General features: G+C 41.0%; 1 long non-coding RNA gene across 1 annotated transcript; it reads left to right on the top strand.

The window, feature by feature from the left end:
- The first annotated feature begins 428 nt into the window (after positions 1-428).
- Positions 429-24,862, top strand: LOC137096486 (uncharacterized). The gene is made up of 4 exons (XR_010909486.1): positions 429-612; positions 11,121-11,201; positions 18,288-18,348; positions 23,054-24,862. It is a non-coding gene; the product is annotated as an uncharacterized lncRNA (long non-coding RNA).
- Positions 24,863-27,537: the final 2,675 nt, after the last annotated feature.

Here is a 27,537-nt window from a genome sequence, read left to right as displayed (position 1 = left end):
AGCAAACCAGACAATCTCTATATCTGCACAGACAATGGAACAATAAAAAATATTGCATACTTATAAGCATTGTGAAATCACATATATTAGAAACCAGCTCTTTCTCTTTTCTCTCTTTTCCATTTCACCAGACTGGGCCACAGCAACGTGTGGCCGGGTACAGCAAGTTTAGAATATCAAAAGAATAAAGAGTATTTTAATAGGATTAATCAAAAGTGTTAAACCAGTTTAGTCTATCCAAAAATAACCCCAGATTAGCTAAATCTGTATTTTATAAACAATATAGAAGCACTGCATGTGTTCAGTTAAATAAAGATGGAAATTGTTTAGATTAAAGGCTTGTGAGTTACTTGGCAGTTCTGTGAAGATTTCAGCAAACATTTCTGGATTCTGTTAGAGCTGCCAGCTCCTAAGAGACATCACTGGAATGTGGCCTAGGTAGGAATAGAGCCCAGTCAAGTTATCTGGAAGCAGAAGGGAAGGAGGGAATCTTATCATGGTTGTGTGGGTGGGGGAGAAAAGGATGAACACATGGATGAATCAGAGTACAAGTTGCAGTTTTGGTTCTAAACAAAATCATTGGAGTGAGCCTGTGCTCACAGGATAAATCTGGTAAGTCTAAAATTTGCCTGCCCTAGCAATCGTTATCTTGACATGCAGAAAAATGTCTATTGAATAGTCCCTGGTATTGAGATCAATAAGGAAGCTCTTATGGGATGGGATGGAGTGAGAGGGATGGTCTAGTATGCCAGTGTACCAATATTTCTGCATGTAGATCCTACAGACGTTGCTGCATTGCTTGTGTGTTTCTGCATGGCAGGAGGTTGGACTGGGTGGCCCTTTTGATTTCATTCAACTCTATGATTCTAACTCTCTGAAATAAGAGAGTTATTCATACAGTAACAATGAATTCCAGGGATTTGAGGATAAAATACAGCTTAATTCCATAATGTAGACAGGTGCTCATTTTTATATACCTCATTACAAATCCTAGAAATACATTAAAATAGAGCAAGGATAGTTGAAGTGGTATGAAACTGTGTTATGTAGATACAGGCCTAGATACATTTCACAACCAATACAAAACATGCTCATGAGAAGCAAGGAGAATAAACATAAGTGTTTGTATTTGCTTCAGTGACAAATAAGGGTTTGTTTTTTTTTTGTATATAAAGAGTTCATAGCATTTTTGTGTGAAAAAACATTTGGCCTCCTATCCTTTTTGTGAATCCAAAAAGATTCAGATATGCTAAAATCCGCAAGGATAACTAGACAATCTCCAAGATTAAATTAAAGCTGACTCCACCTTCTGAAGACAGCTACGTGACAGAATCCCCTCACTAAAGCAGCCCTTTCACATATACTGTGATAAGGGAGAGGGCTCTGCACAGATTAGTTAGCACTTAAAGATATAAGGTCAGCTTCAGATATATTTTTTCAGAATGAGTCACACATTGAGTGAAGGAGAGGGCAATGTGGTCAAGAAGAGAGATTATAACTCTGCTTAATCTCTTCTGGCTCATACTAAATAAGGATTCTCTCCTCTACTTTCCCAAATTTATATCACCATTGAACAGTGGTAGTTTGTATGCTGGACTAGGATTGCAAAAGCATTCAACACAGTAAATCGCAGTGCTCCCTGGACCATTCTCCAAAAAATCTGATAACCAGACAAATTTGTGAACATTCTGCAGCTACTACATGATGACATGATGGCAACAGTCTTGGAAAGCAATGGCACCCAAAGTGACCCATTTAAGGTGGAATCAAGTGTCAAATAGGAATGTGTTATTGCCCAACCTTATTCTCCATCTTCATCGCTATGATACTGCACCTTGTTGATGGAAAGCTTCCTATCATCATGGAAATCATCTATTAGACAGACGACAAGCTATTTAACCTCAGCAGATTGAAAGCCAAAACCAAGGTCACAACAACATCTGTTACAGAACTCCAATATTCTGGTGATAATGTAGTCTGTGCTTATTCAGAAGAAGACCTAAAGCTACTCTGAATACCTTTGCAGAAGCGTATGAAAAGCTTGGCTTCTCACTGAACATTAAGAAAACCAAAGTGTTCTTTCAGCAGGCACCAGTCAATCCCTCTGCAATGCCAGATACACTGTTTAATGATGTAACGTTAGAAAATGTTGACCATTTCCACTATCTTGGCAGCCACTTCTCCATAAAAATCAACATCAACACTGAAATACAACACTGCCTGAGCTCTGCAAGTGCAACATTTTTCTGAATGAAGCAGAGAATATTTGAGGATCAGGAATCATAGGGATACCAAGATACTTGTTTATAAAGCTATTGTCTTCCCAACCCTTCTATACGCTTGCAAAACATGGAATATTTCAGATGTCACACTCAACTTCTGGAACAATTCCATCAGCGTTGCCTCTGACAAATCTTGTAAATCTCTTGGGAAGGTAGGCAGACAAATATAAGTATGGTGGAAGAAGCAAAAACCAGCAGCACTGGAATGATTATCCCCCCACCTTGTTGTCCGAATGTCTGATCACTGTCTCCCAAAGCAGTTACTACACTCTCAAATAAAAAATAGAAAATAAGAAACATGTCAAAAGGAAGCCGTATCAAGCCAACTCTTGTTGCCTTCCATCTGGAAACCAATGTCCTCATGGTGGAAGAACATTCAGATGAAGAATAGGTCTCTAAAGTCACCTATGGATCCACCACTAAGACCTTACATTTGGAAGGCAATCACACTCAACCATGAGGGGTCACCTATGATGACTAGGATGAGAGACAAAGTTCAAAGGCTCACTTAGTCATGGACACACACTCTCAGCCCCAGAGGAAGGAAACAACAATCCTCTTTTGAATAAATCTTGCAAGAAAATTATTGTATAAGGTTGCTATATATGGAAATCAATAAACACAACATTAATATTAAAGTATGATGTGAAAAAAAACATCCAGATGTAAAAACGTCTGTGTGTGTATACCCTGCATGCAGGAAACAAGCAAGAACATAGTAATACATTTTATACATTTAAATCAATTAAACAACAGAAAGAGAAAAGAAAGCATACAGCACACTGTCAATACAAACAGCATAAGGGATGGTGGTGCTTGCATAAGAAGATGTGCTATCACCATGCTTCCTTCACACAATTTTAAAGGAAGTCCAGATGACACCATAAATCAGTTATAACTATCCATATTTTCACACCACTTTGTTCATCTTTTTCTTACCATGCAAAATCTATTAAGGAGTGAAAGAAAGACAGAAACAGCAGTCAAATGCCTTTATAGACGTGGAAAGAAATCCAACTGCAATCATAGAAAGAATTGTTATTGCAGAAGATATATGAACTGTTGAGGATGCCCTTCTTTTCTCTATTATATCCTGTTTCAAAGCCAATTCATCACATCCAATCCAAAAGTACATTTAACTCGCAAGCGGCCTAATAAAGCAAGTTCATTTATTATCCTGTTGTAAAACTGAGTACATTGTCTTGTCTGATTAGTTGATTGTGACATTGACTAAACAAGATATCAGACATTCTCGGGTGAAATTGAAAGGATCTAATCTTCATCATTCATGGATAAATCAAATCTACAAAAACCAAAACTGTAAATGTGGAGGAACAACTGTATAGAGCTTTTTAATTTTGACACAAATGACCATTCTATTGATGGTGAAGAAGAATTGGGTTCGACTTCCTGAAGGTTAGCTGCCACAAAACTGTCACTGCAAAGACAAAATCTAAGTGGAAAGATTTTCCTGTGAGCCATGGAGGGAGAGGCCTGAGTGACACTGTATATACTTACTGATCACAAGCCAGGAGATCATTGATTGACAATTACACTTTTCTCCAAAGAGAGATTTCATTGCAGATTTCAGTTTAGGCCCTTGAACTTTGCCTCCGTCAACACAGATGGCTTTTTAGACTGTTGATTTTTGTTCATTGGAAATTCTTTAAGGAAATTCCTCCTTCTGAAATGAAGACTTTCTGCTATACTACTTGATACATTTTAGAGATATGTGTTTTGTTACTTATGTATGTATATATAAGTGAGAAAAGTGTTGATACAGTGGCCAACACATATTTTGATGCCCCTAATGTTAGTCCTGTTTCTGGTTATATTTTGACCGGTTGATTCTAAAAATGGCACCAGTTTCCCCCTATCAGCATTAGTTTATGAGATACAGAACATATGCCATCTACCGGGGCTGGAGGTTTAGCGCAGCTGGTAAATCGTCAGGAATTGTAAGATCTATCAACCAAATGGTTGCAAGTTTGAACTCCGGGTTGGTGTGAGCTGCCAAATGTCACCCTAGCTCATTGTTTACTTCAGCAATTTGAAAACAGCTTTAGCTGTAATTAGAGAAATTAGGTACCGCTAAAAAGCAGGGGAGGTGTTTTACAACGCCATAAAGAAAGAAGATCAGAGAATGCTGGGTGACCAAAAGGAAGGAAGAAGTCCTGATGGCTCTTCGTCATAGAGATGAGAGCAACAGCCCCCCCTTCCTGGACTCAAGCCCAACCTTCCATGGCATCCAAAACAGCTGGATGCTGAGTCGAAATAAACCACCTCCTTCTGTTTGTCTGTCTGTCTGTGTATTGTCTATACAAAGTGGCATTGAATGTTTGCCAAGTATATGTACTGTGATCTGCCTTGAGTCCCCTTCAGGGTGAGAAGGGCAGAATATAAATAAAGTGTTGTTGTTCTTATTATTACCAGTTGCCATATGTTTGTCTATTTAAAAAATCATGATAAGCATATCTTTGAAAATAGAGCTGATGTAATGCAGCCAATGCAATTTTCTGAATCAGCACCCCAAATATATTGTCAACGTCGATCTACTTCTGGCGGGGATCCATGCCGTGAGTGAAGTAGGAGTGTGGTAGACAACAAGAAGGGGGGAGACAGGAAGAGGGTCCTTGTTCCCATGGGATGGGGTGAGGGGGGAAGTTGGGAGGTGTGGGGTGCATGGTACCCCACAACTCATGCCGGGGCCCACCAAATTCGCCACATTGTGTGGTGAATTCCATCCTTAATGTGATGAGGTCACTAGTGTAGAATAGCCCCCTTTGTCTGTTTGTATGTATCTATATGTGTGTATATGCCTATGGACGATATCAGATTAATGGTTCTAAAGCAGATATGACTGCTTTGCTATTGCCCTATTGCAGTATTCTGGGAAATGTAGTTTAGGCAAGCCAAGGATTTTTCTGGATGAGAATTCCAAAGGCCCCACCCTACACTACATTTCCCAGAGTTCTGCAGGGCCATATCGGGTGCTAGAAAAGTGGGCACCTCCCCTTTAAAATGTTAATATAATGACATACTCCATGCCTGCTTACTGAGGTCCAATGGATTCCAGTCCAAGATATGCGATGATATAATGTAATGCAGCATAAATGCAAATACCGCATGCATGTAATTGGAAATGAAAAGAAGTTCACATTGGAGTAAATATAGAATTTAGCACACAAAGAAACACACTGTCCCAGAAGAGTCTGCTTTTTTCTTGTATGAAACACTTCCAAGATAACATTTCTTAAGGAAGCATTTGAAATGGGGATGATAAGAAGTGGCATCCCCCTCCCCTTGTAGAACTGATAGGTGGCACTCTGCAGGAAATATTTCCAGTTAGTAAGTAATTTAGTATGGTAATCTAATTTACAATCACTCAGACACCACTTTGCACAAATTAGGTACTATTATACCATTGTTAATGAGATTTCCACCCTCCCTAACCTCCTTTGTTGCTGTACCATCGTCATAATAAGCAAACTGAAATCAAATGACTTCACTGAAGCCAAAGGGATTACATAAACTGTATGCCCCAGTGACCAGTATAAGGTTTCATTTTCTCACAAGCAGTGAGACATTTTAGACAGTCCTCCAACTAGAGGCAGTTACTTTATGAGAACAAAAAACCCAATATTTTTAATGTTTTTATAGTCATCATGTATATATTTTATCTATCACTGCTCTTGTCAAGGCAGTAGGGGAGACAAGCTCTCAGAGGAACTTTGTCTAGATTGCCCTTATAGTAGCAACAGATTGACTTTTCAACTCTGTCTGCTGGGTGGTTGTCAATTCAGTCCTTAAAAGTACAGGGGAGATGAAATGGCATTGTTTTAGGGAGTTATCATTGTAATCACACCTTGAAAGCAGGGATGGTAACAATGTGTGTTCCAGTTGTTGTGTACCCTCCAATGTTTCACAGACATCTGGACATCTATGGCCAAACAACAGCAAGATGGCCAAAGTTATGAAATAGATAGAACACACAAGCTAAAGGGGCTGTAGCAATTTAATTTTGCCTTGGCCTACTGGGAAAATTATTGGTCTTAGTTAAATTACTGCAAATTACTCCTACACTTTGAAGCTAGCCTACAACCTCTGAAGTAAGCCAAGGACAAAAGGGGGAAATGAGGAGAGGAAAGAGAAACTGGGATGGGTTGTTGTAGGTTTTTCCGGGCAATATGGCCATGTTCTGGAGGCAATTTTTCTCCTGACGTTTCGTCTGCATATATGTCATCTAATGTCAGGAGAAAAATTGCCTCCAGAACATGGCCATATAGCCCGGAAAAACCTACAACAACCCAGTGATTCCAGCCATGAAAGCCTTCGACAATACAGAAACTGGGATGTTTTTGAAGTAACGGAGAAAGTGAGAAAGGTGATACTTAATCACACTAGAGAATGAATCCACTTTAAATCCAGTTGCTGCCTCCTGCAGAATTCTGGGGTTCATAGAAACTGGATTTAAAGTGGATTCATTCTCTAGTGTAATGAAGGTCCTTCCCAAATTGGGCCAGTTAGAGATATGTGGTTTTTTGGACTGCAAATCTCAGAATGGCCAGTGGTGAGGAATGCTGAAAGCGACAGTCTAAGAACATCTTGAGAACAGCACGATTCCCACCCTGGTTGAAAAAACAGAGTTCCTCCAGCCCTTATAGCAGACATCCATAAGCTGCAGTAATCCAGCTGTTTAGGTCTACATTTAACCAGCTTGTTTATGGTCAGGAATTCTGGGGATTGGAGGCCTAAACAGCTGGAGGGCCACAGTTTGAGAGATGCCTACCTATATGATATGGCTCCTGTGAAGTACCACACATAAGGAAGATAACTATGGTAGTGACATCATTGCACCTTCTAGAGGCTACAATTTATTTATTTATTTATTTATTTATTTATTTGACTTGTATACCGCTACTCCCAATTTGGCTCGGAGTGGTTTACAGCAGTAGATTAAAACAATACAATTAACTTTAGAATACAATAAAAACAAGAACAGACATAGTCCCGAGTTATTTGCCCCTCAAAAGCTTGTCGGAAGAGAAAGGTTTTACAGGCTTTCCGAAAAGCAAGTAGGTCTCTGATAGATCGGGTTTCAAGTGGCAAGGCATTCCATAAATAAGGGGCTACAATGAAGAAGGCCCTCTGCCTAGTAGAGGACAGATTATAAGTCCGGATGTTGGGGACTTCAAGCAAATTTTGGTCTTCGGACCAAAGTAATCTCTGGGGTTGGTAGGGGGATAAGCGGGCCCTCAGGTACGCCGGCCCCAGACCATATAAGGCCTTAAAGGTTAATACCAGCACCTTGAAAGTAATACGGTACTCAATCGGTAGCCAGTGCAGCTGATATACCTGTAACTACATACCATATTAAATTGCATAATAGTCACACTTTTTTCTCTTTTTATCAAAAAAGGGGGTGCAACTGTTAGGTGAGGTTTCTTGATTCCCTGGTTTGGTCAGTTTTTAGTAAAATGCCTTATAAGCGGAAGGATGGTCCAGCCTCAAACAGCTCTGTTTTTGTTTGTGTTTGTTTTTTAATAATAAAACTGTAGAGCCATTTGGATTTGATTCTCCCTTCTTTCTCTGAAGGCAAAGAAGATTAGAAACTATGAAATAGAAGTCTCTAAGGCCCCTTCTACACTGCCCTATATCCCAGGTTCTGATCCCAGACTATTTGCTTATCTCAGATTATATAGCAGTGGGAAGTCCTATAATCCAGTTCAAATCAGATAACCTGAGATCAGATCCTGGGATATAGGGACAGTGTAGAAGGGGCCTGAGGCTTCATTCTTCTCACCACTTCTTCTGAGGCAAGGCAGTTGTAACCTGTAATGGAGTCCTAAGGAGGAAGCAGGGAAGAGCCAAGTCCCAGATTCCTGCATTTCAGGATTTTAAAACTGCCTACCCTCAAAGGAAGGAAAAAGGAGAGAAGAGTGGAGCTTCAGCGACTTCCTTTTTATAGTTTGTAAACTGCCTTGTTTTTGGATAAAGAAGGAAGGAAGGGCAAATCAACCCCAAATGGAGATGCAACTATGTTGTGAGATATACAAAAAAATTTCTATGATTGATGTTATGCCTCATGAAGACCCTCACTGTTAACCCCTAACTATGGCTTTTTAATTAGAGGGATTAATATTTTGTGTGTAGTTTTGGGGGGCGGGGTCAGTCTAGACAGCCTCTTTGCATTTGAAGTGTCTGTCACCATTCCCCTTTAAGAATCCCCTCAGAGGCGGAGTCTCAGGCAAGGCACTGATTCTTGGAAGAGTCAGTCTTTTCCTGACTGGAAGGTGAAGAGAGAGAAAGGCTGGAAGGTCTACAAATAGTACGTTCAGTCGGAGAAGTATTCAAGTCCAGTCGTAGCTGTGTTCAAGTCCAGTCAGAGTTAAATATTGAGATCATCTTAAAGACAGTTGAACACCATACAAGAAAGAGACAATAAAAAGAAAAACAGTCAAGAGCCTCAGTTCGGCCAGAACTGTGTCTATCTCTTAAAGACTTTACCTCTCCTCATAAAAACTTTGTAGTGAGACTCAGGAGGAGAGAAACTCTAAAATTATTGTCAGGTAATAAATTCTTGTTTGATTCAACTATATAGTCTCCAATCTGTTCCCTGCACAATCAGTTCACCTTCCAAGTAGTTAAGATATCGTGGGGGCAGAACAAATGAGCAACGTCCAAATGAGTCTGTTAGTAACAGCCCATTTAGTCTGTTAAAGTCAGGCATGAGTTTTCCTTTATTGAGTCAATATGCTTGCACTCCCTCTTTTTCTCTTGTTGTTTAGCTTTTCCAATCTTGTCATATTTTTCAGTGAGTTGTATCTTATAATGCTGTCTCCAAAGTATGATAGCTACACTTTAGACATTTTGACTTCTAGTGATAATTCCACTTGTTTTGCTTTAAAACCAATATATTTACCATTTTTGGTCATCTATTAGTCACTTACTGCTATCTGTTTGGGTAGAAATGCCTCTTCGTGAAACATTTCCCACAAACTTTCATCAACATTGGATTTGAGCCCATGTTCTTTGCCAAGTGACTTTTAAAAAAATAAAGATGAGCAATTTAACCTGCTACAGTTGTGACTGATATGGAAATAATAAACAGTGACGGGAATCATCATGATCATATTTATTTATAGATATATTTATCCTGCCAAGTAACACGAGAAAAGGAAATGGCTGTTACATTGGTAACACTGTCCAAAAGTTGCTGGAGTGGTGGGCAATAATAATAAGCTATAATCTAATTTTACAGGCTCCTCTTTTTATTATATAACAGAATTATTCAGCATCAGCTATAATTATACATGATACTTCAGCACTCTTCAGATTATCATGTTTAAAATGGAAATGAACCATCTTTTCTAAACAGTTTTCTCCTCACACAGTCACATTACCTAAAAGAACACTAGGTTGACATGATCCATGGGTTGAATGACGTTAAAAGGACACCACAATTTTTATTTATATAATTTATTTCTTCCAGCATTTGATTCAAGACAGTTGAATACCCATCTAGAAAACATCACATCAGGTGATGCAACTAGGTATATTCATACACCAGTGCTGGTTGGTATCCCTCAATGTGGTTCAGCATCTTACCTTGCTCCTTTAAAGTTAAGACTAAGAGGTGGAGTTGATTATTGGCTGCCAGTGGAGAGCATATACATTTCTACTTGGAAACAGAAGAGAGATAAGAGTAAGGATTCTGAGCACATGCTTGCATATTAATTCATGTTTGTCTGTCTGCATCAATCTCTGTTTAATTTCATAAACATCAGAACAAAGGAATGGTTGAGGAAAGTTCTCATGGGAATTGCTTTGCATTTGTGTTTCCATTTAGCCACCTGTGTATCCTTGGCTCCATCTGTTTACAGCCCTCATCAGTTGTTTTGAGATTTTAAAATGCGCACATGCATTGGAGCAGTCCACACCAGCATATCACAATGATGTCCCATGTTTTTCTTGAATGCAAAGATACAGTGATGCAAAGATGTTCTTGTAGTCAGCTTAAATTGGAGAATTTGCAACCTCCCCTTCCATCTGGATACGACACACAAAAACTTAAGGTTCAAGCTGATTTTGATATTTGGCAATCCTAAAATGAAGTCACTTTAGTTTGTACAACTTGAGGATATGTGGTATCTGCCTGAGTTATGTGAGAAGGTAAGCCCTAAGTATCATTTCTAACTTATGGAGATCCTAAAGTGAACTCATCATACAGTTTTCTTTGCAGAATTTGCTCGATGGTGTGGGGATAGCCTTTGCCCAGTGGTTTTCCATGGATGAATGAGGATTTGAACCCTGGTTCCCAATGTCCTAATCCACTGGGCCATGCTTGCTCTGCATGTTACAGTCTGGTAAAAGTTGTGGTGGCATGCTACATGCAGACAGACTCACTTCTGTTAAAAGGGATGAATGATGCCAGAAGCTCTTTGACTGGTAGGCCAAGCAGTGGCTGAATGTTTCAGCAGGTAAATAGCTATTAGCAGGGGTTCTAAAGAACAAAGTTGGGCCACGTTTCCAAAAGGAAGCAGCTGGGAGTAGATAAAAAGGGAATGAAAAGCACAATGATCACATGCTGTTCAGGATCAAAGCCAATTTCTTTACATTTTCCCTCTTTATGGCCACTGATTATTTATATAAAAATGGCAAACACCAAAATCCTCTTATGAAAGGTCTGCTATAAAGCCTGCATATTAATCAAGATATGATGTGATTCACATATCATATCTGTTGTAAACTAAGCATATGCATTAAAAAGCATGACAAAACAAAAAGTCTAGGACAGGCAATGCTCGGAAAAGTTAATGTTTAGATTATGTTTTACAGAATCCTTGAAACAGCATAGTTGGTTTGGATATTCTGGAAGACCTGAAAAAAAAGAACTCTTCCAAGCTTTGGGTAAGCCAGGTAATTCCTGATGGGTCTCGTCTCTCTCTACTTCATCCCACTGAACATGTCAAGTGTTTGGAAGATTAGATTGTCATACAGCTCAGGCATACTCTTTTGAAATTAAATTGATGATTTTCTTAACTCCTTCACACACTAGCTGGGCTTTCCACAGAAGTTGAGGAAGCAGGAACCCATTTTGTTTCCTTCTGCTTCAGGGTAAGCTTTGTTTAAATTTAACAGCTTTCAGCGCTGCTTTCTTTGAGAGGCAGGGCTTCCTGAGTTTAAAAACTAACTGCTCTGTTTGAGGGGAGGGGCTTCCTGAGTTTAAAAATTAACTGCCTTGTCTGAGAGGTGGGGCTTCCTGGTTATCCTATATAAACCAGTGTCTGAACCCAAGGGGCAGCTGGGCTTTCCACAGAAGTTGAAGAAGCAGGAACCCATTTTGTTTCCTTCTGCTTCAGGGTAAGCTTTGTTTAAATTTAACAGCTTTCAGCGCTGCTTTCTTTGAGAGGCGGGGCTTCCTGAGTTTAAAAATTAACTGCTCTGTTTGAGGGGAGGGGCTTCCTGAGTTTAAAAATTAACTGCCTTGTCTGAGAGGCGGGGCTTCCTGGTTATCCTATATAAACCAGTGTCTGAACCCAAGGGGCAGCTGGGCTTTCCACAGAAGTTGAGGAAGCAGGAACCCATTTTGTTCCCTTCTGCTTCAGGGTAAGCTTTGTTTAAATTTAACAGCTTTCAGCGCTGCTTTCTTTGAGAGGCAGGGCTTCCTGAGTTTAAAAATTAACTGCTCTGTTTGAGGGGAGGGGCTTCCTGAGTTTAAAAATTAACTGCCTTGTCTGAGAGGTGGGGCTTCCTGGTTATCCTATATAAACCAGTGTCTGAACCCAAGGGGCAGCTGGGCTTTCCACAGAAGTTGAGGAAGCAGGAACCCATTTTGTTTCCTTCTGCTTCAGGGTAAGCTTTGTTTAAATTTAACAGCTTTCAGCGCTGCTTTCTTTGAGAGGCGGGGCTTCCTGAGTTTAAAAATTAACTGCTCTGTTTGAGGGGAGGGGCTTCCTGAGTTTAAAAATTAACTGCCTTGTCTGAGAGGCGGGGCTTCCTGGTTATGCTATATAAACTCGTACACTCAGTAACCTATACTTTCACCCCTGCATACAGACAACAACATCAAACACACACCAAGAGGAGGTCATTAGCAACCTCCAGATGGAACAAACACGAAAACTTCCCATCTCATGCACAAGCTGTGGCATGTTCAGCTTTTTCACACTACAATTACTCAATTACATCTGCCCCAAGTGTACACAGATCACTCGCATGGAACACAGGATACGACAACTCGAGGACCGGATTAAGACCCTTAAGGACATTCAGGAACTTGAGCTGTTCTTAGACACCACACACCACACTGGCCTAGACACGCAGCCCATATCACACCAACATTACGGGGAGGCTCAACAGAACAGCACCTCAGATGTGGACAACCCTCAGGCTTGGAGAAATGTCACCCTTAGAAGGACACATAGGACCCGGAAGCCTCCTCAGAATACTTCCGCTCAGCTGCAGTTACACAATAGATTCCAAATTCTCACACAACTAGCACCTGACCAAGAAACACAACATATTGGGGAAGACCAGAATGGCTTAGATACTGATCAGTGGCTCATCCTTGATCAGTGTGCAGGGGATAGCCCTGACTGGGACAACACTTCACAACATTCACACTTGCACAATCGTGCAGGTGTACCATCCCCAACCATAGACCAGGAGCAACAGGAACACATACAGGAGAACCATAGGCTCTTGGACGAATCTCAATGGATTGTCCTTGACGAATGCACCGGGGATGTCGAGGAGGAGGACAACACTTTTCACCTACACAATTCACACCAACAGGATCACTTTTCTGGAGACCTACACACTACATTGCACAAAAGGGGCCCTGTCATTCCTGAAAGTAAACAGGTCTTGGTAGTAGGTGACTCCCTCCTTAGAGGAACGGAAGCTGTCATTTCCAGACCAGATGGGATGGCTCGAGAAATATGCTGCCTACCGGGGGCAAAAATACACCATATCACTCAGAGGCTCACCAGGCTCCTCAAGCCCTACCACCGTCCTCCCCTCATGTTGATTCATGTAGGAACCAATGATACTGCAAGGCATACGTTTCAAAAGATCACAAATGATTTTCGAGCTCTAGGAGCAATGCTAAAAGAATGTAATGTACAGGTGGTCTTTTCATCCCTCCTCCCTGTTGTAAGACACGGACCCACAAGAGCCAGAAAAATAGTACAGGTCAATGACTGGCTTAGAAAATGGTGTCAGGAGGAACGCTTTGGCTTCCTCGACCATGGCCTGCTATTCCAGGAGGATGGCCTACTGGCAAGGGATGGGGTGCATCTCACACAAGTAGGAAAACACCTTTTTGCTCACAGACTCGCAAACCTCATTAGACGCACTTTAAACTAGGTCCACCGGGGGAGGGGGACAACAGCCTTGCGAACACTACTTTTCCCATAATGTCTGGGAATCGCCAGAAGGCTAAACGGAGGGCTGCACAAACACAACAAGGACCAAGTACCAAAAGCACAATAATCCCAATTAAACAGCTCAAGGGAAGATCCCAGGGGCTCACATGTCTTTACACTAATGCACAGAGCATGGGAAATAAACAAGACGAACTCCAACTTCTAGCACAACACCAAAAATATGATATCATAGCCATCACTGAAACCTGGTGGGATGACTCCTATCGCTGGAATGTAGATATCGAGGGGTATAACCTCTTTCACAGAAACCGAACAAAGGGGAGAGGAGGCGGAGTAGCCTTATATGTCAAAAACTCTTATGCTGCAGAAGAAATTCAAGACAGCAATCTGGGAAACCAGCTTGAAATCATCTGGATAAGAATCAAGGGAACTGGGACTCAAAAAGATGTCGTTGTAGGCATCTACTACAGACCCCCAAGCCAGGAGGAAGATCTTGATGAAGTCTTCTGCCAACAGTTGACCAAACAGGCACAGAAAAGAGATGTAGTAGTCATGGGCGATTTCAACTATCCCGATATTTGCTGGAAAACAAACTCGGCCAAGAGTACAAGGTCCAACAAATTCCTCGCTTGCCTTGCAGACAATTTCATGGTCCAGAAGGTAGAAGAGGCAACAAGGGGATTGGCTACTCTTGATCTCATCCTAACAAATGCGGAGGACCTGATCGATGCGGTCGAAGTGGTAGGATCCTTAGGGGCAAGTGACCATGTGCTCCTGCAATTTGAGGTACAAAGGAAGGCCGAAACTAAGACAAGTCAAACCCGCATTTTGGACTTTAGGAGAGCTGATTTCCAAAAAATGAAGGAAACGCTGAGCAGCATTCCGTGGACACAGATACTAAAAGACAAGGGAGCTACGGATGGATGGGAATTTCTCAAGAGTGAAATACTCAAGGCGCAATTGCAAACCGTGCCAACAAAGAGAAAAAATAGGACAAGTGCAAAGAAGCCAGAATGGATGTCCAAAGAACTTCTAACTGTGCTGAGACACAAAAGAGACATGCACAAGAAGTGGAAAAAGGGAGAAATCACCAAAGAATAATTCAAACAAATAGCCAACACCTGTAGGGAAAAGGTCCGCAAAGCTAAAGCAAAAAACGAGCTCAGACTTGCCAGGGACATTAAAAACAATAAAAAGGGCTTCTATTCTTATGTCAGTAGAAAAAGGAAAAACAAGGAGGCGATAGGACCTCTTCGAGGAGAAGATGGGGCAATGCTGACAGGGGATAGGGAAAAGGCAGAACTACTTAATGCCTTCTTTGCCTCGGTCTTCTCACAAAAAGAGAGTCTTCAACCTCAGCAAGATGGAGTGGATGAGGGATTGGAGGACATCCAACCCCAAATTGGGAAAGAAGTCGTCCAGGAATACCTGGCCGCTCTTAATGAGTTCAAGTCCCCAGGGCCAGATCAACTACACCCAAGAGTATTGAAGGAACTAGCGGAAGTCATTTCGGAACCATTGGTAACCATCTTTGAGAGTTCTTGGAGAACGGGAGAAGTTCCAGCAGATTGGAGGAGGGCCAATGTGGTCCCAATCTTCAAGAAGGGAAAAAAGGACGACCCAAACAACTACCGTCCGGTCAGCCTCACGTCGATACCGGGCAAGATTCTGGAAAAGATTGTTAAGGAAGCGGTCTGCAAACACTTAGAAACAAATGCAGTCATCGCTAATAGTCAACATGGATTTATCAAAAACAAGTCATGCCAGACTAATCTGATCTCTTTCTTCGATAGAGCTACAAGCTGGGTAGATGCGGGGAATGCTGTGGATGTAGCGTACCTGCATTTCAGTAAGGCCTTCGACAAGGTCCCCCATGACCTTCTGGCAAGGAAACTAGTCCAATGTGGGCTAGGCAAAACTACGGTGAGGTGGATCTGTAATTGGTTAAGTGGACGAACACAGAGAGTGCTCACTAATGCTTCCTCTTCATCTTGGAAAGAAGTGACGAGCGGAGTGCCGCAGGGTTCCGTCCTGGGCCCGGTCCTGTTCAACATCTTTATTAATGACATAGATGAAGGGCTAGAAGGCAGGATCATCAAGTTTGCAGATGACACCAAATTGGGAGGGATAGCCAATAGTCCAGAGGACAGGAGCAGGATTCAAAACGATCTTGACAGATTAGAGAGATGGGCCAAAACTAACAAAATGAAGTTCAACAGTGACAAATGCAAGATACTCCACTTTGGCAGAAAAAATGAAATGCAAAGATACAGAATGGGGGACGCCTGGCTCGAGAGCAGTACGTGTGAAAAAGATCTTGGAGTCCTCGTGGACAACAAGTTAAACACGAGCCAACAATGCGATGTGGCGGCAAAAAAAGCCAATGGGATTTTGGCCTGCATCAATAGGAGCATAGTGTCTAGATCAAGGGAAGTAATGCTACCCCTCTATTCTGCTTTGGTTAGACCACATCTGGAATATTGTGTCCAATTCTGGGCACCACAATTCAAGAGAGATATTGACAAGCTGGAATGTGTCCAGAGGAGGGCGACTAAAATGATCAAGGGTCTGGAGAACAAACCCTATGAGGAGCGGCTTAGGAAACTGGGCATGTTTAGCCTGAAGAAGAGAAGGCTGAGAGGAGATATGATAGCCATGTATAAATATGTGAGAGGAAGCCACAGGGAGGAGGGAGCAAGCTTGTTTTCTGCTTCCTTGGAGACTAGGACGCGGAACAATGGCTTCAAACTACAAGAGAGGAGATTCCATCTGAACATTAGGAAGAACTTCCTGACTGTGAGAGCCGTTCAGCAGTGGAACTCTCTGCCCCGGAGTGTGGTGGAGGCTCCTTCTTTGGAAGCTTTTAAGCAGAGGCTGGATGGCCATTTGTCAGGGGTGATTTGAATGCAATATTCCTGCTTCTTGGCAGGGGGTTGGACTGGATGGCCCATGAGGTCTCTTCCAACTCTTTGATTCTATGATTCTATGATTCTAGCAAACTATCCATTTTATTCAGGAGTTCTCACTTGATTTACCATCACATTGTGAAGAGTTGTTCCCACCCACTGTCCCTCCCTGTTTTATTTGTGAAAAGAAACACCTCCTCTCCTGGACTATGATTTTTGTTCATGGTCTATAAATGTCATTTCCTAATTGGTTCTGTCATAAACACATGGGAAAAGTTTATTAAACTGCAAAAATTGTGTGTTTGCAGGAGGGACATCCTGCTATAGCACATTTTGCTCTAGTTTCTCAATTATTAAATATCTTGTGGGCACAAAAATGAAGTTTCTGGAGCACAACAACTACTTCCAAAGTAAGGACTACACAATTGAACAGGAAACAACACTTGCAAACTAGGAACATTTATTATTATTATTATTATTATTATTATTATTATTATTCAGAAACAGGATGGCCATCTGTCAGGGGTGCTTTGATTGTGCTTTTGCTACATGGCAGAAAGAAGGGGGTTGGACTAGATGGTCCTTGGGGTAAACTAAAGGAGAAGAAGGAGGGAAGGAGGCATCTGGGGGATTTCCCTTTACTGCTATTCCAGCGATCCTCCTCCTCCTCCTCCTCCTCCTCTCTCTCTCTCTCTCTCTCTCTCTCTCTCTTTCTCTCTCCTTCCCTGTGTTGGTAGAAGGAAGTCGGGAAAGAAGGAGAGGAAGAGGGAAGGAGGTGTCTGGGGGTTCTTTCTTCATTCCCCATGTTGGAAGGAGGAAGGAAGTAGGTAGGGAAAGAAGAAGGGGAGGAGAAGGTGATACATGGCGCACACAACACAGAGAAGGGAGGGAGGGAGGGAGGAAGGAAGGACCTCAGAAAGTGCATGAGATAGAAAGGAACACAACATACTGCAAATCTTCCCTCTTCCATGAGCAAAAGGTAATGGTGGAGCTGTTTCTCAAAGGGGCATTATGCAGGTGATGATCCACAATTGTGGAGAATGAACGGTTCCCAAACTGTCTATTTCAGGGGTTTAACACTTTTCCAACTAATGATTTCCACCAAATCAATCTATTATGGGGTACCTCTACAAGGAACAGATAAAATATTTCACCACTACTTCTGTAATACGCCACTACTTACAAGCAATGTTTTGCTTCCCAGATCTTTTTTAATGTCAATTCAAAGGCTAAATGTGGGACAGTGATATTGACATTGCACACTTAATAGTTATTGACAAAAGACACTTCTTACCAAAAAGAGGACTCACAGGTTTGGCCTTATAGTTACATTTTGATTTCAGTTTTTCAATAGAATCAGGACATACTGACATTTCTTATGTCACTTTACTCCCTGTTTCCTTTTATACTGGTGTTGCAAAATTTTAGAACATTATTTCTCAGAATGGCCATACTGACCTGCTGAAGAATGACAAGAGTATAAGGAGACCCATGCTGGACTAGAGTAAAGGCCTATCTAATACAACATGAAACCAACTTAGTATTATTTAACAGCCAACTGAAAGCTCCCGGCAAGATATGTATGCAACTTCATCTCATGCTTTTTGCAAGTGGTATTAAGATATTGGAGCTTATATTTATTCATTCTATAACTTTTGAGGGCTCTAACCTCTATGATTTTTTTTCCTAATTGTTTTTAATGCATCCAGTTTAGGAACAATCACTACAAATGGAATCCTTTCTCCCTAACAACCACAGGATGGATTTTAGGTGTGTTTCTTTGTCCTAAAAGTAATGTTATTCTTCTCGTTATTTGTCTTAAAAGTTATTCTGCTTCTTTCACCACACCACTTGACTTTTGTTATGGTGAAAGAAAAGCTTACAGACTTGACAGAGGACCTGAATGAAGCTTTGAGTTTCTTTTGTAGAGAGAGAAAGTGAGGTATAAATAAAATAATAAATAATAATTCAGTTATCTCCAAGCCCTAGCTCCTACCAGGCAGACAGACAGACTGCTAATGCTTGGCAGGTCTTCCTGCTCCTGGAAAATCTCATGACTTTTGGAAGGCCCCATCTACATTGCCATTATAATGCAGATTGAACTGGATTAGATGGCAGTGGAGACTCATACAATCCAGTTCAATGCAGTTCAATCTGTATTATATGAGTCTGTACTGCCATATAATGCAATTTAAAGTGGCAGGTATATGGGACCAAAAAAGACAAACAGCCGTGAAAACTATTACATAGGACCCATCTTCATTTTTCTCAAAGCCACGATTCACAAATTGGCACTCCCACTGTTATCGAGTCAAGCCACAATAACATCCCCCCCAAGATTTTTGTATATTTCTTTTCATTGTGATATATGAGGGGGGGAAAAAACAACCACATACAATTTCCAAGATTCAACAATCAAAACACAAGTATTATTTCCCTCTTTCCCCTTGCACTTTACTATTGTTCTGTATCGAAAGGTATAATGCTCTATCTTATATTGCCCTCTATCCTACTGCTGCTAATTAACTACACACTTTGTCCTTCACCCCTATCCTCACAATTGTTTTGCACCGGTCCACCTACCCATGCCCAGAAAAACTGACCACTATTGCAGGTTCATTGGTTGTTTTGATGTTTGCTTTTTAGTTTATTATGAGCCTCTACGCTCATCAGATGGAACCAAACTCCTGAAGGACCAAAACTCAATTGCACTACGTTGGAAGGAACACTACCAAAGCCTCCTGAACCGCAGCTCCAATGTGGCCGAAGAGGTCCTCTCACAAATCCCACAACAACAAACCAGGGATGAGCTTGCAGCACTGCCTAGTTTGGAAGAAGTCAGCAATGCCATCAGCCAACAGAAGAATAACAAAGCCAGTGGACCAGATGGGATCCCTGCTGAAATCTTTAAAGAGGGAGGACCTGAGCTGACACACCAACTCCACCAGCTCATAGAAAAAGTGTGGGTGACCGAGAAAATTCCAGCAGATTTCAAGGACGCCACCATCATCACCCTCTTCAAAAAAGGGGAAAGAACAGACTGCGGAAACTATCGAGGTATCTCCCTTCTAACCTCCGCTGGGAAAATCCTCGCAAGAATCCTTGCAAACCGCCTTCTGCCCCTCTCAGAAGACACCCTCCCAGAATCCCAGAACGGCTTCCGCCCCTCCAGAGGAACCGTGGACATGATCTTCACTGCACGACAGCTCCAAGAAAAATGCAGGGAACAAAACCAACCTCTGTACATGGCATTCATCGACCTTGCAAAGGCATTCGACACAGTGAATTGCAGCGCTCTCTGGACAATCCTCTACAAAATCGGGTGCCCAAGCAAATTTGTGAACATCCTGCGGCTCCTCCATGATGACATGATGGCAACAGTCTTGGACAGCAGTGGCTCCCAAAGTGACCCATTTAAAGTGGAATCCGGTGTCAAACAGGGATGTGTTATTGCCCCAACTCTATTCTCCATCTTCATCGCTATGATACTTCACCTTGTTGATGGGAAGCTTCCCACTGGAGTGGAAATCATCTATCGGACAGATGGCAAGCTATTCAACCTCAGCAGACTGAAAGCCAAAACCAAGGTCACAACAATATCTGTTATAGAACTCCAGTATGCTGATGACAATGTCGTCTGTGCGCATTCAGAAGAAGATCTACAAGCCACTCTAAACACCTTCGCAGAAGCATATGAGAAGCTCGGCCTGTCATTGAACATTGAAAAAACCAAGGTGCTTTTCCAGCAGGCACCAGCCAACCTCTCTCCAATGCCAGTGATACAGCTTAATGGTGTAACATTAGAAAATGTTGATCATTTCCGCTACCTTGGCAGCCACCTCTCCACCAAAGTCAACATCGACGCCGAAATACAACACCGCCTGAGCTCTGCAAGTGCAGCATTTTCCAGAATGAAGCAGAGAGTGTTTGAGGACCAGGACATCCGTAGGAAGACCAAGGTGCTTGTCTATAAAGCTATTGTCCTCCCAACCCTGCTCTATGCCTGTGAGACATGGACTGTCTACAGACGTCACATGCAACTCCTGGAACGATTCCATCAGCGCTGCCTCCGGAAAATCCTGCAAATCTCCTGGGAAGACAAGCGGACAAACGTCAGTGTGCTGGAAGAAGCAAAGACCACCAGCATTGAAGCGACGGTCCTTCAACATCAACTCCGCTGGGCTGGCCACGTTGTCCGGATGCCTGACCACCGTCTCCCAAAGCAGTTGCTCTACTCCGAACTTAAGAACGGAAAACAGAACGTTGGTGGACAGGAAAAGAGATTTAAAGATGGGCTCAAAGCCAACCTTAAAAACTCTGGCATAGACACTGAGAACTGGGAAGCCCTGGCCCTTGAGCGCTCCAGCTGGAGGACAGCTGTGACCAGCAGTGTTGCAGAATTTGAGGAGGCACGAGTGGAGGGTGAAAGAGAGAAATGTGCCAGGAGGAAGGCGCGTCAAGCCAACCCCGACCGGGACCGCCTTCCACCTGGAAACCAATGCCCTCACTGCGGAAGAAGATGCAGAGCAAGAATAGGGCTCCACAGCCACATACGGACCCACAGGGAAATCCATAATGGAAGACCATCTTACTCGTCCAACGAGGGATCGCCTAAGTAAGTAAAGTAAGTTGTTTATTTTGTTTTATGCTGTTTGTTTATGTATTTTAATGTGTTATATTTTTAATTATGTTGTTTTAATTATGTATACATGTTTTCTCTGATAGAACCTGCTATTGAAAATTTAAATCCTTTTTTCCATGAATATTCCCAATTATCTAAACCTATATTAGTGATTGTAAATGTATGTATCCATTTATTTGAACATTTCAATAAACTCCTGATTTTATCTTTTTTCTTTTAAAAAAGTCCCCTCTCTACTTTCTGGTAGATTTCTTGATTTTTCTTTTGCATACATGCAATCCAGTTTACAAGGTTAGGGATGCAAAAACCCCAAGAAAGTGGGAAAACAGTGCAAAACCACATTCACAAAAGTTGAACCTGCAAATGTCGAAGACCTACTGAACCTCCTTTTGTTATAATACTGACTTTGTACTGAACCTATTAAACATGATCATCACCCCTATAACTGCAAAAACAACACACCTTATTTCTTAATACAGTTTCTTTAAGAATGTTATACAGAACAGACTGTCTCTAGGTTTTTCACAATTCCGTGTCTGATACTTATTCTAAAAAGGGGTGTGCCCCCCCCCCCCAACACACACACACTTTGTAGATTGATAGCATTCCAGAATTCAGTCTTGTTTTCAGTTTGTATCTCATTACACTCCCTTCAGTTTCAGTTTTGGTCTAAGTTGCTGCTATTATCCTCTGTGTTCACTCCTTCTCTGCCTGTCTTTCAAGGAGAACTACAGTCACCTTTACAACCGCAGTGGAAAAGATCTCCATCAGTCCAGACAAGGTTGTCAAGGGAAATGCACACACATATAATTTAAAATTAATGAATGGTCTGGGAGGCATAGCATCCAAATCCTGATGTGTGGGATTAGTGACAAAAGATTTTTCAGGGCAGAAAGAAAAATCACATTGGGGAGGGGGGGATTTACAGTAGTGGAATTTTTTCTGTGTATGGATTTAAATGCTGAGCATAATTATCGCAAGCAGCTACACAATGATTTTACTGAATTTTGTAAGGCCACACTCCTGCAACTAGAAAAGTATCATTTGCTATTACAGTGTTTCTCAACTTGGGAATCGGGACCCTTGGGGGGTTGCGAGAGGGTGTCAGAGAGATCGCTGAAGACCATCAGAAAACACATTATTTTCTGTTGGTCATAGGGGTTCTGTGTGGGAAATTTGACCCAATTCTATCGTTGGTGGGGTTCATAATGCTTTTTGATTGTAAGTGAACTATAAATCCCAGCAACTACAACTTCCAAATGACAAAATCATTATAAACACCACCACCCCCACCCCCCTCCAACCTCACCACTATTCAAATTTGGGCATATCGGGTATTTGTGCCAAATTAGGTCCAGTGAATGAAAATACATCCTGCATATCAGATATTAAATTACAATTCATAACAGTAGCAAAATTATAGTTATGAAGTAGCAACGAAAATAATGTTATGGTTGGGAGGTCACCCAATATGAGGAACTGTATTAAGGGATCACAGCATTAGGAAGGCTGAGAAACACTGTGTTATTAAGTTATGATAGTGGTGTTATTTACTTTTGCTACTGGAAAAAGTAACTAATTATTTCAAAGTTCTGGAACTGGCTCTTAAGTATGAAGGGACCAGAGAGTAGATTCATACTTAGTCAAGATATTACCTGTAGGATTGAAGGGCTTAAGTTGTGTGCTCAGTTAATGGCAATGATGACAAAACAGCCACCCGCCGACTTCCTCCTCCTTGTTCCTGTAGTACTGAGATCAAGGAATTACATGCTGTGAATATGGCTCAACAGGGAGGGAAACATTCATTAATTGTTTGTTTGCCCCATCACCCAGGTGGATCCACCTCATCAGCACAGCATATGAAGAACCAGAAGGAGATTATTCCCTCAACGCTCAACTAATTTTCCAGGAAATGCAGAACTATTCATTTTTTTAAAAGGCAAAGCATATGAGATTGCAGCTGGATTTGAAAAGACGAAAGATGAAAATTCTTGTTTTGAATATTTTTCTATTCAAATGACACATCTAATCAGTTTTGCTGTAAAATGGACATCAATGATGCCGGTGATTAAAAACCTAGAATAATGTAGATTTCATATGAATTGAGAAAGAGGACATATGACTCATTTCAGGGTCAACTGGATGCAATTACATTTTGAATAACCTTAAAATTCTTCCCCTCACTTTTTTGGGGGTGGTTCTCACTTTCTGATTATACAGTACTTTTGCAACTTTCTATACTTTTTGAGGTTAAGTAAGGTAACTCCTACCCAATTGGTTATCAAGTTGTGTAGTGTTTTCAACTCTTCCCAGCCCATCATTTATTCATTCACCTACTAATGCCTTGTTTTGCATTGCTTGTGTTGCCAGATTAATGACTTTGAAACATGATCTGCATGCCTAATTTACCACTGCAATATGAACTTCTATTTGTATGCTTGGATCTTGTAGTAGTCACTTTATTTATTTATTTATTTATTTATTTATTTATAGCATTCATATTCCCCCCTTCTCACCCGGAAGGGGACTCAGGGCAGAGCACAACATACATACGGCAAACATTCAATGCTGGAACATAAAACAAACTATAAATATACACAAACATTAAAATCTGTTGTATCCACTTTAAAATCCATTGTTAAAAACCATCTCAAAGCAGCCAAAACTTAACAGTCATTCACTTGCACAAATTAGTGAAGAATTTGGTATCCTAGGTTGCATTTGCATGGACAGAAAACCTCTGGGCTGGTCCAAAACATTCCACTTTGGATCAGTTCTGGAATATGCTATGTTGTTTACATGGCCCTGAATCACATCAACAGGGGAAGCAGAGTTCATACTGTCCAGTTGGGACAAACCAGTTGCAGCCTGACTGGACAGTCTCCCTTACCTTTGTCATCTTTCTTGCTGAAGTAGCAGTCACAGAGCTCCAGAGAGCTCCTAGATGTCACTTGCCACTTTTGCTGACCTTAGAAATGGCACCACCTCACTCAGAGAGGGGAGGAAGGAACAAACAGTTTTATAATCAAATACAAACCAACCAAAAATGCTGGCAGGATTTGGGAAAGTGCAGTGAAATACAAATTCAGAGTGAATACTGTTGATGCACTATATTATCAGCAGAACTGTTGATGATGGTAGGACCAAGGCTGTGGGTGCAGCAGCAAAGAAGGAAGCAAGGCATTTAAGAAGTAGACAACTTTTGACTGTCTTTCCTTCCAGTCATTCTATGATCCCAGAAAACCAACTGCGCAGGATTCAGGCTCAAGATGTTTTCACGTCTCCAATACTATTCTTTCTTCTTTTTTCCCCCTGTGGAAAGGATTCTCTTGCAAAAACAGGCACAAACCCATATCCAGAAATCTGAAATCTCTAAAATCTGATATTGTCCAATTGAGTGGCTGGGATTATGACACCTTTGCTTCCTGGTGGGTCAATGTACACAAAGTTTCATACACAAAATTATTTCTTACAAAATCTTCTGTACGGTGTGTATGAAACATGCATTTCGTGTTTACATCTTCAATATATCTCATTATGTATATACAATATTCTCAAATCCAAAATAAATTTGAAATCCTTCTGATCCCAAACATGATGGATATAGAATACTCACTGTGTTAATAAACAAACAAACAAACATGGTTTTAAATATCGTGTATATGGTGTTATTTGTTTATTTGGTTTAAATATGTTGTTTATTTTTATGTTTCATGTTTAAACAACATGAACAAATTTCATATTGTTTATTTTTACTGCTTTTAACTTTGTACACTGCTTTGAGTCCCACCCATGGGAGAAAAGCAGGATAAAATAATAATAATAACAATTATTATTATTATTATTATTATTATTATTATTATTATTATTATTAAAAGAAACCACTAAACTGAACCATATCCACAAATTCCAGTCCATTAACTGTGGTATGAATAATGCTAATGGTTTCTTGACAGACTATAGAAATTAATACACATGCACAAGTCCTCATATAATAAAACAAAACAAAATCAACAGGGAATGTTTTAACTACAAAGAAACTGATTTATGGTATGCAGATATAGTTCTCTCACAGGTTAATACTATTAGACCATCTTCCTCAAAGACCAGATCTCATACAATTCTTTGAAGACTTGTGACCAGGTCACAGTTTGCATCTTCCTGCATACTGTGACTTTCTATCCTGTTCCCAAAATTGTGTTTTAATAGCATCCCATCACTATATCTGAACAAGTGAATGGACATCTCCAAAAGCTAAAGACTAGTGAAGGGATCAATTCCAAAAGTTCTGCTAGATTTTCCCCTCATCTTCCCCCCTACCTTTTTTAATTCCCCCTCCCCACTTTGAGACTCCAGTTCCCAGAATTGCCCAGCTAGCACGGTCATTGGGAGCATACATCTAAAGAAGTAAATTTCTCAAGTTCTGTTTCTAAATTTTGTGTTTGCATTTTCTTGAGTTCAGGAAGGCTCTAATAGGATGGACAACCCACTGATGGATGAAATGAACTGCAGATAGATGTGGTTTCTATGATTTTATACAAGCAGGCTGGCAGCCTTTTTCCCCTGGGAATCCCAAGTTGTTCAGTACTAAATGCAAAATTTTACTTTGGAGCTGACTGTGAGTCACTTAATAATATGTCATCTTGATACCAGGTTTCTGCAGATGCAACCCAATGTACTCTACTGATAAAGGCACAGCAACCAATATCCAAAGACAAGCCTTCAGGGAGAAAATCCTCCACAAAAGGCAAGAATTGAAAATGGGAGTGAAGGTAATTGACCTTGATTGAAGGAAGTAATACTATTTCAAGAAGAAAAATGAAAACATAAAAGGAAAAATGTATGTTCAGCTCAGGGCAAGAATCTGGAGAATGTACACACAATTACAGAAGGCAGTTCATCTTCCTTAAAAGCCAAAGACAAGCAGAAAAGAGGCTAAAAGAAAAAGACACCAAACTTTGCTCATGTCCTTAAATAAAGTGAGTTGATAAATGATTTCTTTTCAATCTTGCAATGGGGGAGAACCTATTTTTTTAAAGAAGCTACCCAAATTTTTAAACTTCTAAATACTGGTAATTGGGGGGAGTGTGTCACATTTTTGAACATTCAAAGGCATCAGTGACTGAAACTGGCATAGTTTTGTGGCTGCAGGCTTTCAGTGGGTTGAAAATCTGGGTTTAAATCCCTGTTATTTCAACCAAATTCATGCTGCTGAATTCAGGTTGCTATCTTGTTCTAAAGGAGGAATTATATACCAGGATGACTCTGGCTTTCTCTACACCATGAAAATAACCCAGCTGTAATTCAGATCCTTCAACCATTGGACCCACTGTACTGTAACTATGCTGTCACTCATGCAGGGGCATGAGGAAAGTGACATGTCAGCAGAGCTGGGAAGTGAACCAGAACAAGAGGGCAAGCTCAGGGTCTTGCCTGGTAAGAAGGGGATGGTGGTAGAAGCTGCAGCAGCAAGTGAGACCCTGGGAGGGTGGGGGGGGGATTGATCCTCACTCATGTACTCATGGGTAAACCATCCCTCCTCTACTCTAGACAGGGATTTGATATTCACACAAAAAGGATACGTATTATTACAAAACACACACACCAACAAATAGCACTTGACATTTTTTTAAAAAAATGGCGATACTTCCAGCCAGCAACTTGCCATGCCCCTTTCTCCCAAACTAGATTGTATACTCATAGAAAAATATTCCTGGATATTGCAGAGCAGTTTTGGTATATTGTATGAAGGCCTAAAAGAAGTACTTTAATTTCTAAACGTGTTGAATGTTGTAAATCAGAACCAAAGCAGCTATGAGATGAGTATGATTTTTTTTAAAAAAAATTAATCAGCGTAGATGTATCCTCAATATAGATGAAATCTTACCGATCAGACTAATAGTCCATTTATGTCAGCAATCACTTTTTAAATAAATCCAACTGGAAATTTTTGCAAAACCCTAAAGCAGGACATGGGTGCTCTCCCTAGTTTACTTGCCTCTTGGGAACTGGTGTTTGAAGGATGCTGTATCCTTAATAGCCAAGGGCTCAAACATCGATTCCAAGTACACACACTCCTTCCACATAATCTCTAAGCATTTGCTTTTGGGCATCTGGTATTCAGAGGCAGGCTGTACTTACAGAAGCCCCTGGGTGGAAGAGCCACTTCCGGTACAATTCTCAGAGTGCCTCCTTCCAGAGTTCCCACCCTTGTCCTGCCTGCTAAGGTAGCCAGCAATGTATTACAAGTTGCATTTGATTTGCCTTTATTTGCCAAAAAGGACATCCTTGCTTTCAGGGATTATCTTTTATCACCC

Source organism: Anolis sagrei, chromosome 1, assembly GCF_037176765.1.
Source record: "Anolis sagrei isolate rAnoSag1 chromosome 1, rAnoSag1.mat, whole genome shotgun sequence".
Classification (NCBI taxonomy): Eukaryota; Metazoa; Chordata; class Lepidosauria; order Squamata; family Dactyloidae; genus Anolis; species Anolis sagrei.
The sequence above is the reverse complement of the archived record's forward strand: the minus strand, read 5'-3'. Positions and strand labels throughout refer to the sequence as shown.